The following is a 14,544-nucleotide window of genomic DNA, read 5'->3' on the forward strand; positions in this document are numbered from 1 at the left end:
TGAAATAGTTTTGTTTGGTCTGGCAAGCTCACATCCAAACACCCCCGAAAAAAAATCCTGCCTGCTCCACTGAACCAGCATCAATGCCAAGTGGCTGTAGTATTTTATTAGCCCACCAGGGGATGCTTTTAATCTGCAAATGACTGGCACCTTGTCAGAATTAGCAAATTATTTCCTTTATCAGAGATAAAAAAACTGGGAATACTGAAAATTTGAAATAAAAACAGAAAAACAGAAAATGCTGAAAAAGAGCAGGATGTCAAATATCAGAATTTGCAACCAGTTGTCAGTTTTTATTTCACAAACTTGAGGACAAATCAGAATGCAAGTGATGTTTCTGTGATTTGCACCAACAGTACATCAACTGATTGCTATTAAGGACACTGGCATGAAATTCTCATTAATCAGCAGGCTTAATGTAACAATTTGGAAAAAAAAGTGCTTTAAAGATTTTAATGCTGGAAAATTAAAAGAATGGAAACAATAAAATAATCAGCGTTTATCAATTCTGCAAATGTTTACATTATTATATATCTAAAACGAGTGGATCTCCTGTGGGGATTGGTCACACAAAGGTAGATGATACGATGTTTTATAAGGACAAGAGTGTTGCACTATACAACATACAATGTGTTAAAAGGAAACAACATGCAGTATAAATGATTCAGAAAGTGTTTCATAATAATAATGGCTAACACCTAATATGGAAGAAGATGCATAGTGATGGCATTTAACAGAAAGTCCTCATTATCTATAGAAATCAATAATGCCAAAACATTATGTGGGAGGTTGAGGATTTAAAAAAAAATTACTTAATTACTGACAGGAATCTGAGAATATGGCCTTGAAATTCCTCACGCAGTGATTCCAACAATTATGCTGGATTTGTGCCCAGCAGGGACCTTCAGTGCTGACTCACAGGGCCACTCCCTCCTGACTGTATATCATTGTACCGCCACCTCTGGTGGGTCTGTCCTGCCGGTGGGACAGGACATACCCAGGGATGGTGATGGAAGAGTCTGGGACGTTGGCTGAAAGGTATGATTCTGTGAGTATGGCTATGTCAGGCTGTTGCTTGACTAGTCTGTGGGACAGCTCTCCCAATTTTGGCACAAGTCCCCAGATGTTAGTAAGGAGGACCTTGCAGGGTCGACTGGGCTTGGTTTGCTGTTGTCGTGTCCGGTGCCTAGTGGTCCGATGCCGGGTGGTCCGTTCGATTCCAACAATTATGCTGGATTTGTGCCCAGCAGGGAGCTTCAGTGCTGACTCTGCTGGAGTGTATAGGGTCAGTGCGAAGTCCCATGATTTAAATACTTATGGCGGTGCTTTGCTACTGGAGCCGCACCCCGTGTACCTGCCAGCGCAAACAGGCCAGTAAGTCGGGCCCCTGCTTCCATCTGGTGGGTAAGTTGCTTGACCCTCTCCCCATCCCCCTGAAAGAAGAATTCACGTGCCCATCACCCTTTGTAATAGCTATAAAAAAAATTCTGTACCTGTCTTTGGGGATTCAGGCTGCAACCCAGGCCTACCCCCAAGCTGGTCCCCACTTCCACTGATCCTGAGGCTAGTATGCCACTTACGTCTCGATGTACTGTCCCACAAAGATGCCTCAATGTAGGAAGTCCCTGCTTCCCCTGCAACATGACTTTGCAAGAGGCTCCACGCCTGATAAGGCCATTTGGGAATTCCCAGCACAGCCTGGGAGCTGATTTTTTTCCAGGCCTAGTTAACAGCCCTTCACTTCACGCCAGAAGGCCTGTGGAATTTCAGTGCTAGCTTTCACTTGTTACTGTAAGGCATTTTAAAAATCTTTAACAGTTAAAATCCTTCAACTCTTCTCTTATTGAACTAGGACTTAGTAAATTAAAGAGTGTGATTTCACAGTATTATTATTCATTTTATAAAAAGAAATACATTTAATGTTTCACTCTCTCTGCATACATCAAATACTTTCTCTTATTGTGATCTCTGACCTCTTTCTGCAAGTCTGTCCTTCCCTTTGTTTCCTCTCTGTTCTGTACATTGCTGCATGTCTATGAATGGCTTTTAACCATGTTCCTTTACCCATGTTCTGGATTTTTAGGCAGCAAAGTCTGGACCTGGAATGGAATGGCAGAGTCCAGATCAGTAGAAGGTGAATCTGGGAGAGTCTGTTCTCATGATTGAGTGTGAAAGAGAGATGGAAGCTCATAAGCTCTCTTGTTCATACTGTGACTGAAAAGTGAATGCAACAGCAGAGTCTGGGTGCAGCAGTGACTGAGAGTGAGGGGAAAAAGGAACAAGACAGGAAAGTGTGGTCTCAGTCGCACACACATGTCCTGAAAGGATTGGGAAAGCTGGAGCGTCAGTTGCACATGTGCATAAAGGCCTGGAGGAGCAGTGGCAGGCTGCACACCTCAGAGTCCTCAAAGAGCTACTGAGGGCCACAGATCTGGTGTATCCGTAAAGCCCAAGAATAGTAGAGAAGTTGTGGAAAAGTAGCAGAATTGAAGCTCTAAACCCCTAATAGTTACTGGAATGATTTCCACAGGACAATTTTATAAGTAAATTGAAAGTTCTTTCGTGAATTATTTCATTTTTTTTTCTTATTTTATAAATTTTTAACTCTTTGGTGTGTTTAGTTGATTGGCTCAGGAAACAAAATGGCCAGCAAACAAAATCAGAAAAAAAAAGTGATTTAATTGGTTATTTTGTGGCAGTTGCTGGATTTTGTTCCTTGATTTTGTGATGGTTCCTTATACCTGATTGGTACATTCTGTTACATGCCTAGTGAATAGAGCTACTTTTGATTTGTTCCTATTTAGTGAATCAGACATTTTAGAGGTGTGAGGCTATGAGCTTTTAGCTATATGGATATTCAATATCTTCAAAATGAAATAAGTCACATCACTGTCCAGGTTTTCAAATAACGCATTAGACCTAAATTGTTTTTTGTGGCATTGCTGAGGGTACATATTTGAATTGACACAGAAGAAGATCTATTTTATATGCTAGCACAGCTTTGAAAATCTGATAAATTCTAAAGAATCATTCTAACGAGGACTATTCGTTACCCACAATGTGTCCATTGTTTCTGTTTTCTCCCTCTCCCCATCAAAAAAAGGAAATAAAAAAGGTAGCATTGAGGTTGCTCTCCCAAAACAGGGTGCAGTAATAGCACAAGTATAAAAGGGCCTATTGCCTTGACAACCCCACAGCCACCAATGGCTTTGCATCTAACTGTGCTGTACCTAACATGGAGTATTTAATACTGGCACTGGATGCTCAAAATGGAAAGCATTCCATTCTTCAGCTCTTCGGAGATTGGATGTGAGTTACATTGTTGTATCAGTGTAAAGGCAGCTTTGCATCTTATTCTGCTAATCCTAACATGAAGTACTTAATACTGACACTGTGTGCTCAAAATGGAAAGTTTTCAATTCACTAACATCTTTCAAATTGAACACAAAAATTCACACAATAAAAAGTGTCATAAAATCTGACACTATGCCTCATTGTAATAACCAGAAAACATGACATACCATGCCTGCTATGATTTAAAGCTAGAATTACTGTATAAGTGGAGGGAACATTAGAAATTAAATTAAAGTGACTGCTGAAAGCTCTCTGCGGCTGCTTTGGTTTCTTGCACAATTGTCATTTTCAGCTGCTTTGAGCAGAAGGTTAGGCTAGGAGATTCAAATTTAAACAAATAAAGCTTCTACAAATGACTGCTGTGACTGTCCTGGTTCTTAATTTCCAGTTGCTTGGAGTTTAAAAATGCTCCATCTAAATGGTAGGAATTTGTTCAGTTTTTTGTACATTATTGCCAGCCTCCTTATACTAGTTTTAAACTGAATACAAAACCAATTGATCCGAAGCAGACTTAAAAGATATCTGATTCAAATTCGGACTGGCTGACAAGCCCAGACTCAGTACTTGTAGGCTGCTTAGTGACACCACGATTCCTGACCAGAATGGACATTTTTGGGTAATTCCTCCATCAATCACGCCCACTCTGCCAGCTCAGCGTAATTTGTTATTCCTCATCACGTGTTCTTACATTTTCTAATTATGCTTTTCACCATTACCCTCTGGTTTAAATCCTGATTTCAAGACGATTTTGATCAAATAATCTGTGTTCTGCACGTAATCCAGGTAGTTTTAAAGTAGGATCACAACAAACATCATACTGCAGTTTAACAAACCTTCAAGTGAAATACTTTCAGGATCAATCATCAAGAAAAACTCAAAGTCGAGATAATGGGCCAGAGCTTTGTTGGTGCTATGTCCATTTTACAAGTACAAAACAGCGCCTAAGCATCCAACGTGGCAGGCAGCAGGCGCACGCCTGTCCCGGGCTGGAAGTGCGACACCTATCATATTGGAGCAGTCTCCTTTGTCGAAGTCCAGGGCGCATGCCAGAAAGATTCAAGAAGCTTATTATAATATTTAAATAAGGGTCTTACGCTTGTGGTCGGACACTTTTATGTAACTGGGCTGCCCCAGTGCTTGACTCCCCACTTGATAAACTCACAGCAACGAGAGGCACGAACAGGCAGCACAGACCCTGCAGTGGTGCTATTTAAAGGGTTCACCCACTCTGTACAGGTTAGTTTCTGGTTTGCCCTTTTAGGCTACTGATTAACTTCTGGGTGTTTTTTAGCCTATTTTCCGACTTCTACAACTTAATACTGGCTTCCAATAAGAAGTTTTTGCTGGTGCTGGACTGTTGTTGGCCGCCTTCAAAACAGTTTTACTATAATCATGAGTGGGCTGGTAGGGCTGGAGGATGAGACAGAGCAGCCAAGACGACAGGAGAGAGCAGGACCAGCTGGGAAATTAAAAATTGCTCCCTATGATTCTATGAATATATGTTAAGTATCATATCCAACTCAATTCAAAGTATTTTTGGTTATACTATATTTCAAGAGTTTAAAAAGTAAATTAAGTGATCAGTTCTTCTTTAAAGGCAAAACTAAATGTGTTGTAATTCTGCTCAGCTCTTTCCTCAACTTATTCACACTCAATTACAAAATCAGTAGTAATGTGTTCTCCTCCAATCTTTCCTGAATTCTGTGGGATTACGAATAAATCCATTGCATCTATATTTTCTGTTTTTCACGATGTGACCAGAAAATTTTTGATACACTACTACTGGCATGGATACAGACATTTCTACCTGGCTTTACTGAATGATAAATGGCATTTGGTTAATCGTATGGATTTTAATTCATTTCTACAACAGTTATGATGGAGTCCACAGCAAAATTCTAGAACGATGTATTACACAGTGAAAAAAAGAAATTGTGTTAAAATAGCACCTTTTCAACCTCAGGTCATCACAAAGTGCTTCAAAACCAATTAATTACTTTTAAGAGCAGTCACTTGTTGTTTTGCAGGCAGACACAGAATCCAATTTGCCTACAGCAAGGCCCTATTGAGATGGCTGACCAGTTAATCTGTTTTCGTGGTACTGATAGAGGGATACTATTGGCCAGGACACCAGCAAAATTCCCTGCTCTTCTTTGATAAAATGCCATGGGCTATTTTACATTCACAAGATATATAGATATACATACACACATGCTATGAATCATAATCAAATGATCATGTTGAGATCATTACAGTCAATAATAAGTTGTTTTTATTTATGGCTTGTTCTACAGGGTGACTCAACATATTTGGAAATGTTCTAAATGTAAAAGCTAACTTCTGACTGACATCATTTTTAATGAACTTTTCTAGGCACTCCACTGACACCAAGCATTTGAAAAATATGTTGCTTATTACTTTCTAAGCATTTTGAAATTAGTAGTTTGGTGGTTTGTAAAAACTTATTCTAGGTTTGGAAAGTGGCAATATAACGAGAATTATGACTAAATCCTATTTGCATTTATTGCTCCCTCATACCTAGAACATTAAAAAACTTCAGCAGTTGCAACATTTGAATTGCATTTTTAAGCATTTACAATAACGATGGAATTTTAAAACCTCATTTTATGATACGTGATTGCACATTGATTATTTAACACTGTTATACTTTAGATTTTACTTTCCTTTTTTTACTCGACATATTTTTGTCTTCTATGTTTCAGCTTACTCTCATAGGTAAGCATTAGCTCCCTACATCCCAGAGATTGCTTTCTCTTTCCCACAAACCGAGGTAAATTTGTAATGTGCCCAAGGATCAAACAGAGAACAATGTTCAGTTTATTTCAACTACTGGTTTTACCACGTTCCCTCATGTAATTCTCCTCGTATTTGGAAGGCAGAAGACACGAGATTTTGATTGAGGTTTAACTGCCAAAATTAAACAGTTAAATAACTGAATTTTTTTTTATTCGTTCATGGGATGTGGGCATCACTGGCGAGGCCGGCATTTATTGCCCATCCCTAATTGCCCTTGAGAAGGTGGTGGTGAGCCGCCTTCTTGAACCACTGCAGTCCGTGTGGTGACGGTTCTCCCACAGTGCTGTTAGGAAGGGAGTTCCAGGATTTTGATCCAGCAACGATGAAGGAACGGTGATATATTTCCAAGTCGGAATGGTGTGTGACTTGGAGGGGAACATGCAGGTGGTGTTGTTCCCATCTGCCTGCTGCTCTTGTCCTTCTAGGTGGTAGAGGTCGCGGGTTTGGGAGGTGCTGTCGAAGAAGCCTTGGCGAGTTGCTGATGTGCATCCTGTGGATGGTACACACTGCAGCCACTGTGTGCCGGTGGTGAAGGGATTGAATGTTTAGGGTGGTGGATGGGGTGCCAATCAAGCGGGCTGCTTTGACCTGGATGGTGTCGAGCTTCTTGAGTGTTGTTGGAGCTGCACTCATCCAAGCAAGTGGAGAGTATTCCATCACTTGTGCCTTGCAGATGGTGGAAAGGCTTTGGGGAGTCAGGAGGTGGGTCACTCGCCGCAGAATACCCAGCCTCTGACCTGCTCTTGTAGCCACAGTATTTATATGGCTGGTCCAGTTAAGTTTCTGGTCAATGTCAAGGGGAGGTGGTTAGACTCTCTCTTGTTGGAGATGGTCATTGCCTGGCGCGAATGTTACTTGCCACTTATGAGCCCAAGTCTGGATGTTGTCCAGGTCTTGCTGCATGCGGGCTCGGACTGCTTCATTATTTGAGGGGTTGCGAATGGAACTGAACACTGTGAAATCATCAGCGAACATCCCCATTTCTGACCTTATGATGGAGGGAAGGTCATTGCTGAAGCAGCTGAAGATGGTTGGGCCTAGGACTCTGCCCTGAGGAACTCCTACAGCAATGCCCTGGGGCTGAGATGATTGGCCTCCAACAACCACTACCATCTTCCTTTGTGCGAGGTATGACTCCAGCCACTGGACAGTTTTCATCCTGATTCCCATTGACTTCAATTTTACTCGGGCTCCTTGGTGCCACACTCGGTCAAATGCTGCTTTGATGTCAAGGGCAGTCACTCTCACCTCACCTCTGGAATTCAGCTCTTTTGTCCATGTTTGGATGAAGGCTGTAATGAGGTCTGGAGCCGAGTGGTCCTGGCGGAACCCATACCGAGCATCAGTGAGCAGGTTATTGGTGAATAAGTGCCGCTTGATAGCACTGTCGACGACACCTTCTATCACTTTGCTGATGATTGAGAGTAGACTGATGGGGCGGTAATTGGCCGGATTGGATTTGTCCTGCTCTTTGGGGACAGGACACACCTGGGCAATTTTCCACATTGTCGGGTAGATGCCAGTGTTGAAGCTGTACTGGAACAGCTTGGCTGGAGGTGCAGCTAGTTCTGGAGCGCTAGTTCTGGAGCACAAGACTTCAGCACTACAGCTGGGATGTTGTCGGGGCCCATAGCCTTTGCTGTATCCAGTGCACTCAGCCGTTTCTTGATATCACGTGGAACGAATCGTATTGGCTGAAGACTGGCTTCTGTGATGGTGGGGATATCGGGAGGAGGCCGAGATGGATCATCCACTCGGCACTTCTGGCTGAAGAAGGTTGCAGACGCTTCAGCCTTGTCTTTTGCACTCACGTGCTGGACTCCGCCATCATTGAGGATGGGGATGTTTGCAAAGCCGCCTCCTCCCGTTAGTTGTTTAATTGTCCACCACCATTCATGACTGGATGTGGCAAGACTGCAGAGCTTTGATCTGATCCGTTGGTTGTGGGATTGCTTAGCTCTGTCTATAGCATGTTGCTTCCGCTGTTTAGCATGCATGTAGTCCTGAGTTGTAGCTTCACCAGGTTGGCACCTCATTTTTAGGTACGCCTGGTGCTGCTCCAGGCATGCTCTTCTACACTCCTCATTGAACCAGGGTTGATCCCCTGGCTTGTTGGTAATGGTAGAGTGAGGAATATGCCTGACCATGAGGTTACAGATTGTGCTGGAATACAATTCTGCTGCTGCTGATGGCCCACAATGCCTCATGGATGCCCAGTTTTGAGCTGCTAGATCTGTTCTGAATCTATCCCATTTAGCACGGTGGTAGTGCCACACAACACGTTGGATGGTGTCATCACTGAGAAGACGGGACTTCATCTCCATCAGGACTGTGCGGTGGTCACTCCTACCAATACTGTCATGGACAGATGCATTTGTGACAGGTAGATTGGTGAGGACGAGGTCAAGTAAGTTTTTCCCTCGTGTTGGTTTGATCACCACCTGCCGCAGGCCCAGTCTGGCAGCTATGTCCTTCAGGACTCGGCCAGCTCGGTCAGTAGTGGTGCTACTGAGCCACTCTTGGTGATGGACATTGAAGTCCCCCACCCAGAGTACATTTTGTGCCCTTGCTACCCTCAGTGCTTCCTCCAAGTGGTGCTCAACATGGAGGAGGACTGATTCATCAGCTGAGGGAGGACGGTAGGTGGTAATCAGCAGGAGGTTTCCTTGCCCATGTTTGACCTGATGCCATGAGATTTCATGGGGTCTGGAGTCAATGTTGAGGACTGCCAGGGCCACTCCCTCCTGACTGTATATCACTGTACCGCCACCTCTGGTGGGTCTGTCCTGCCGGTGGGACAGGACATACCCAGGGATGGTGATGGAAGAGTCTGGGACGTTGGCTGAAAGGTATGATTCTGTGAGTATGGCTATGTCAGGCTGTTGCTTGACTAGTCTGTGGGACAGCTCTCCCAATTTTGGCACAAGTCCCCAGATGTTCGTAAGGAGGACCTTGCAGGGTCGACTGGGCTTGGTTTGCTGTTGTCGTGTCCGGTGCCTAGTGGTCCGATGCTGGGTGGTCCATCCGATTCCAACAATTATGCTGGATTTGTGCCCAGCATGGAGCTTCAGTGCTGACTCTGCTGGAGTGTATAGGGTCAGTGCGAAGTCCCATGATTTAAATACTTATGGTGGTGCTTTGCGACTGGAGCCGCACCCCGTGTACCTGCCAGCCCAAACAGGCCAGTAAGTCAGGCCCCTGCTTCCATCTGGTGGGTAAGTTGCTTGACTCTCTCCCCATCCCCCTGAAAGAAGAATTCATGTGCCCATCACCCTTTGTAATAGCTATAAAAAAAATTCTGTACCTGTCTTTGGGGATTCAGGCTGCAACCCAGGCCTACCCCCAAGCTGGTCCCCACTTCCACTGATCCTGAGGCTAGTATGCCGCTTACGTCTCGATGTACTGTCCCACAAAGATTTCAATGTTGGAAGTCCCTGCTTCCTCTGCAACATGACTTTGTAAGAGGCCGGTGGAGGCTCCACGCCTGATAAGGCCATTTGGGAATTCCCAGCACAGCCTGGGAGCTGATTTTTTTCCAGGCCGAGTTAACAGCCCTTCACTTCACGCCAGAAGGCCTGTGGAATTTCAGTGCTAGCTTTCACTTGTTACTGTAAGGCATTTAAAAAATCTTTAACAGTTAAAATCCTTCAACTCTTCTCTTATTGAACTAGGACTTAGTAAATTAAAGAGTGTGATTTCACAGTATTATTACCCATTTTATAAAAAGAAATACATTTAATGTTTCACTCTCTCTGCATACATCAGATACTTTCTCTTATTGTGATCTCTGACCTCTTTCTGCAAGTCTGTCCTTCCCTTTGTTTCCTCTCTGTTCTGTACATTGCTGCATGTCTATGAATGGCTTTTAACCATGTTCCTTTCCCCATGTTCTGGATTTTTAGGCAGCAAAGTCTGGACCTGGAATGGAATGGCAGAGTCCAGATCAGTAGAAGGTGAATCTGGGAGAGTCTGTTCTCATGATTGAGTGTGAAAGAGAGATGGAAGCTCATAAGCTCTCTTGTTCATCCTGTGACTGAAAAGTGAATGCAACAGCAGAGTCTGGGTGCAGCAGTGACCGAGAGTTAGGGGAAAAAGGAACAAGACAGGAAAGTGTGTTCTCAGTCGCACACACATGTCCTGAAAGGATTGGGAAAGCTGGAGCGTCAGTTGCACATGTGCATAAAGGCCTGGAGGAGCAGTGGTAGGCTGCACACCTCAGAGTCCTCAAAGAGCTACTGAGGGCCACAGATCTGGTGTATCCGTAAAGCCCAAGAGAAGTATAGAAGCTGTGGAAAAGTAGCAGAATTGAAGCTCTAAACCCCTAATAGTTACTGGAATGATTTCCACAGGACAATTTTATAAGTAAATTGAAAGTTCTTTTGTGAATTATTTCATTTTTTTTCTTATTTTGTAAATTTTTAACTTTTTGGTGTGTTTAGTTGATTGGCTCAGGAAACAAAATGGCCAGCAAACAAAATCAGAAAAAAAAAGTGATTTAATTGGTTATTTTGTGGCAGTTGCTGGATTTTGTTCCTTGATTTTGTGATGGTTCCTTATACCTGATTGGTACATTCTGTTACATGCCTAGTGAATAGAGCTACTTTTGATTTGTTCCTATTTAGTGAATCAGACACTTTAGAGGTGTGAGGCTATGAGCTTTTAGCGATATGGATATTCAATATCTTCAAAATGAAATAAGTCACATCACTGTCCAGGTTTTCAAATAACGCATTAGACCTAAATTGTTTTTTGTGGCATTGCTGAGGGTACATATTTGAATTGACACAGAAGAAGATCTATTTTATATGCTAGCACAGCTTTGAAAATCTGATAAATTCTAAAGAATCATTCTAACGAGGACTATTCGTTACCCACAATGTGTCCATTGTTTCTGTTTTCTCCCTCTCCCCATCAAAAAAAGGAAATAAAAAAGGTAGCATTGAGGTTGCTCTCCCAAAACAGGGTGCAGTAATAGCACAAGTATAAAAGGGCCTATTGCCTTGACAACCCCACAGCCACCAATGGCTTTGCATCTAACTGTGCTGTACCTAACATGGAGTATTTAATACTGGCACTGGATGCTCAAAATGGAAAGCATTCCATTCTTCAGCTCTTCGGAGATTGGATGTGAGTTACATTGTTGTATCAGTGTCAAGGCAGCTTTGCATCTTATTCTGCTAATCCTAACATGAAGTACTTAATACTCAGTTCTTGTAGGCTGCTTAGTGACACCACTATTCCTGGCCAGAATGGAGATTTTTGGGTAATTCCTCCATCAATCACGCCCACTCTGCTAGCTCAGCATAATTTGTTATTCCTTATCACGAGTTCTTACATTTTCTAATTATGCTTTTCACCATTACCCTCTGGTTTAAATCCTGATTTCAAGACGATTTTGATCAAATAATCTGTGTTCTGCACGTAATCCAGGTAGTTTTAAAGTAGGATCACAACAAACATCATACTGCAGTTTAACAAACCTTCAAGTGAAATACTTTCTGGATCAATCATCAAGAAAGACTCAAAGTAGAGATAATAGGCCAGAGCTTTGTTGGTGCTATGTCCATTTTACAAGTACAAAACAGCGCCTAAGCATCCAACGTGGCAGGCAGCAGGCGCACGCCTGTCCCGGGCTGGAAGTGCGACACCTATCATATTGGAGCAGTCTCCTCTGTGGAAGATCAGGGCACATGCCAGAAAGATTCAAGAAGCTAATTATAATATTTAAATAAGGGTCTTACGCTTGTGGTCGGACACTTTTATGTAACTGGGCTGCCCCAGTGCTTGACTCCCCACTTGATAAACTCACAGCAACGAGAGGCACGAACAGGCAGCACAGACCCTGCAGTGGTGCTATTTAAAGGGTTCACCCACTCTGTACAGGTTAGTTTCCGGTTTGCCCTTTGAGGCTACTGATTAACTTCTGGGTGTTTTCTGGCCTATTTTCCGACTTCTACAACTTAGTACTGGATTCCAATAAGAAGTTTTTGCTGGTGCTGGACTGTTGTTGGCCACCTTCAAAACAGTTTTACTATAATCATGAGTGGGCTGGTAGGGCTGGAGGATGAGACAGAGCAGCCAAGATGACAGGAGAGAGCAGGACCAGCTGGGAAATTAAAAATTGCTCCCTATGATTCTATGAATATATGTTAAGTATCATATCCAACTCAATTCAAAGTATTTTTGGTTATACTATATTTCAAGAGTTTAAAAAGTAAATTAAGTGATCAGTTCTTCTTTAAAGGCAAAACTAAATGTGTTGTAATTCTGCTCAGCTCTTTCCTCTACTTATTCACACTCAAATACAAAATCAGTAGTAATGTGTTCTCTTCCAATCTTTCCTGAATTCTGTGGGATTACGAATAAATCCATTGCATCTATATTTTCTGTTTTTCACGATGTGACCAGAAAATTTTTGATACACTACTACTGGCATGGATACAGACATTTCTACCTGGCTTTACTGAATGATAAATGGCATTTGGTTAATCGTATGGATTTTAATTCATTTCTACAACAGTTATGATGGAGTCCACAGCAAAATTCTAGAACCACGAATGTTAAATACAGTGAAAAAAAGAAATTGTGTTTATATAGCACCTTTTCCAACCTCAGGTCATCACAAAGTGCTTCAAAACCAATTAATTACTTTTAAGAGCAGTCACTTGTTGTTTTGCAGGCAGACACAGCAGCCAATTTGCCGACAGCAAGGCCCCATTGAGATGACTGACCAGTTAATCTGTTTTCGTGGTACTGATAGAGGGATACTATTGACCAGGACACCAGCAAAATTCCCTGCTCTTCTTTGATAAAATGCCATGGGCTATTTTACATTCACAAGATATAAAGATATACATACACTCACAATATGAATCATAATCAAATGATCATGTTGAGATCATTACAGTCAATAATAAGTTGCTTTTATTTATGACTTGTTCTACAGGGTGACTCAACATATTTGGAAATGTTCTAAATGTAAAAGCTAACTTCTGACTGACATCATTTTTAATGAACTTTTCTAGGCACTCCACTGACACCAAGCATTTGAAAAATATGTTGCTTATTACTTTCTAAGCATTTTGAAATTAGTAGTTTGGTGGTTTGTAAAAACTTATTCTAGGTTTGGAAAGTGGCAATATAACGAGAATTATGACTAAATCCTATTTGCATTTATTGCTCCCTCATACCTAGAACATTTAAAAACCTCAGCAGTTGCAACATTTGAATTGCATTTTTAAGCATTTACAATAACGATGGAATTAACGATGGAATTTTAAAACTTCATTTTATGATACATGATTGCACATTGAATATTTACCACTGTTATACTTCAGATGTTACTTTCCTTTTTTTACTCTACATATTTTTGTCTTCTATGTTTCAGCTTACTCTCATCGGTAAGCTTTAGCTCCCTACATCCCAGAGATTGCTTTCTCTTTCCCACAAACCGAGGTAAATTTGTAATGTGCCCAAGGATCAAACAGAGAACAATGTTCAGTTCATTTCAAATACTGGTTTTACCACGTTCCCTCATGTAATTCTCCTCGTCTTTGAATGGCAGAAGACACTAGATTTTGATTGAGGTTTAACTGCCAAAAAAATTAAACAGTAAAATAACTGAATTTTTTTTTATTCGTTCGTGGGATGTGGGCGTCGCTGGCGAGGCCGGCATTTAGTGCCCATCCCTAAGTGCCCTTGAGAAGGTGGTGGTGAGCCGCCTTCTTGAACTGCTGCAGTCCGTGTGGTGACGGTTCTCCCAAAGTGCTGTTAGGAAGGGAGTTCCAGGATTTTGATCCAGCAACGATGAAGGAACGGTGATATATTTCCAAGTCGGGATGGTGTGTGACTTGGAGGGGAATGTGCAGGTGGTGTTGTTCCCATCTGCCTGCTGCTCTTGTCTTTCTAGGCGGTAGAGGTCGCGGGTTTGGGAGGTGCTGTCGAAGAAGCCTTGGCAAGTTGCTGCAGTGCATCCTGTGGATGGTACACACTGCAGCCACTGTGCGCCGGTGGTGAAGGGAGTGAATGTTTAGGGTGGTGGATGGAGTGCCAATCAAGCGGGCTGCTTTGTCCTGGATGGTGTCGAGCTTCTTGAGCGTTGTTGGAGCTGCACTCATCCAGGCAAGTGGAGAGTATTCAATCACACTCCTGACTTGTGCCTTGTAGATGGTGGAAAGGCTTTGGGGAGTCAGGAGGTGAGTCACTCACCGCAGAATACCCAGCCTCTGACCTGTTCTTGTAGCCACAGTATTTATATGGCTGGTTCAGTTAAGTTTCTGGTCAATGGTGACCCCCAGGATGTTGATGGTGGGGGATTCGGCGATGGTAATGCCGTTGAATGTCAAGGGGAGGTGGTTAGACTCTCTCTTGTTG

The sequence above is a fragment of the Heptranchias perlo genome, chromosome 14 (assembly GCF_035084215.1).
Source record: "Heptranchias perlo isolate sHepPer1 chromosome 14, sHepPer1.hap1, whole genome shotgun sequence".
Lineage (NCBI taxonomy): Eukaryota > Metazoa > Chordata > Chondrichthyes > Hexanchiformes > Hexanchidae > Heptranchias > Heptranchias perlo.